Source organism: Etheostoma spectabile, chromosome 13 (assembly GCF_008692095.1).
Source record: "Etheostoma spectabile isolate EspeVRDwgs_2016 chromosome 13, UIUC_Espe_1.0, whole genome shotgun sequence".
NCBI classification, from domain to species: Eukaryota; Metazoa; Chordata; class Actinopteri; order Perciformes; family Percidae; genus Etheostoma; species Etheostoma spectabile.
In genome coordinates this window covers 6,756,246-6,758,196 of record NC_045745.1, presented here as the reverse complement: position 1 = coordinate 6,758,196, position 1,951 = coordinate 6,756,246, and the positions used below count along the sequence as shown (strand labels likewise).

The 1,951-nt window shown below is 39.7% G+C and overlaps 1 protein-coding gene across 2 annotated transcripts in view; it reads right to left on the bottom strand.

Moving 5' to 3' along the window:
- Window positions 1-1,390: 1,390 nt before the first annotated feature.
- Window positions 1,391-1,951, bottom strand: part of umodl1 (uromodulin-like 1) — a 17,666-nt gene continuing 17,105 nt past the window's right edge. Inside the window, exon 18 of one of the 2 annotated variants that reach the window (XM_032533785.1) lies at window positions 1,391-1,951. This exon is cut by the window's right edge and continues 408 nt beyond it. The gene's annotated coding sequence lies outside the window, so the exon portion shown is untranslated. The other variant, XM_032533784.1, reaches the window with a different exon arrangement.

Sequence of the window (1,951 nt, the reverse complement as noted above, 5' to 3'; positions counted from 1 at the left end):
CCTTTTCTCAATTCTCAATTTGACCCCCAGCCTCTTTTCCTCAGAAATCCGAACGAACGCGATGTTAGTTATGAATTTCTAACACCTTCATATTATTCACGTTCTGTGGGCCTTTGTGCCTGATACAGCGTAGCGTGGTACTCGGGCACACATCAAACAAGAGCCGCTTCGACTCCTCAATCCACTCAGATGAAAAGTTGTTCGCTGCCAACAAAACAATTTCATCATGGCTGAGTGTCTTCATTTTAACCACGATAAAGTTTAACAGTTCATCTTCCACTATCAACTTCCCGTTATCAGTTTTGTAGATTGCAGGTTTTGTACGGGGGCAACCTGAGCCTCCTCCAGTGGCACCCACTACCGCCGCCATGTTCCTATTATGTGTGTGTGTATACGTGCTCTTTCTGCTATCATAGGCAGACGCTGTTACTTACCCAGAAGAACAGAGGGGTATGTTTAATATTATGAAGACCTTATTATGAAGACCTGCTGCATACCAATGGCTCATGATTTTGTACATGTACTGTATTTATAATATATAAATACATGTACATTTTATAATTATAATGCATCTATAATAGTTATGTCCCTGTATTCTTTTCATGTGGACTTAAATACATTGTTAAAATGTGTGTGTGTGTGTGTGTGTCAGCGCCAAAACACTCACTAAAAGAGGTGTGTGTAAATGTAAAGGTTGAAACCCAGAAATTTACATCACATCTGAATCTATTAATTCTTTCAAATCAATAACAAAGTTCCATTCCATCTGATTCCATGCTTTTAAACAGAAATGATTCCCCGCTCTTTCTCTCCCTTTGATCGCTGTTGCACTCCCTCCCTCCATCTATTATACCCTCCATCCCTGCACTGGGCTGTTGCCATGGAGACAGGTTGCCAGGTCTCAGGCAGTGAGGCTGAATGGGTTAATTAGGAGGCGGAGCATTTGCAGCCCTCCAGATGGTAGTAAGGCCCCCTTCACCCCAGGTCTCCAGGGACCTGCTCTCAAGAGAAAGCCTCTCCTGTTTAATATTCAGCCCCTCGCATCAAAACAGGAGCTGTCTTTATGACCCTGTAGTCAACAATGTGGGATTATGGGACGCATGAGGTGGGGAAAGCTGGATATTTTCCTTTTAGCTCTGTTCAACTGAGAAAGGCTTAACCAAGATCTTTTTCTTAAGCCCTGATGTGATCGAAAGAGGAACATGACACCGTCCACATCCCCTGTCCAATCCAGAAAAATGATGGCTATGACAGTAGCTTTTCCTTTAATGGTCTCATACGCTTCGTTGTCTTCTGTAAACAGTGTATACATGTTATGTCTATGCATGCAGGAAGCCATCTTGCTTATAAAATATATTTGTGTTTTATAGAGCTGAAGAACTGGGACAGCAGCCCCCCCAAGTGGCTGTATTCATACAGGACATGTTTATTGTCACACCACATACAGCATAGGAGCAATTTGGTCTAGTGAGAACAAAACCACTATCACAGACGTGTAACAACCAAAAAGCGTAATTGTAGAAAAATAGCAGCAAAAAGACAATTAAGTGATAACTTGACCAGTCTTGCACATGGTATATTATAAGCATAATTGACTATGTGAACATGATCATTTACGCAAAGATTTGCGATACAATCTCGTTTTGTAAAACTCATTACATTACTATTTCTGATGTGAACCATGTAGTGAAAAATCCCCCATACTCAGTGGGTATTTTTCTAATTTCCTGAATTTACAATTTCTCTCCAGTATCATCATGTCTCGTACTTCTGTGAACATCTTTCTTGTCTCAGCTGTAAGTAAAATGATGCTTGAATCTTTACCTTTTAAAATTTGTAACAAGTCTTACCTATTTATTCTTCAGTGTTATATATATACACGCTATATGAAATATTTATATTCTCTATATTCGACATTTCAGTAACTACTGTACATTTAAATATCTTAAAC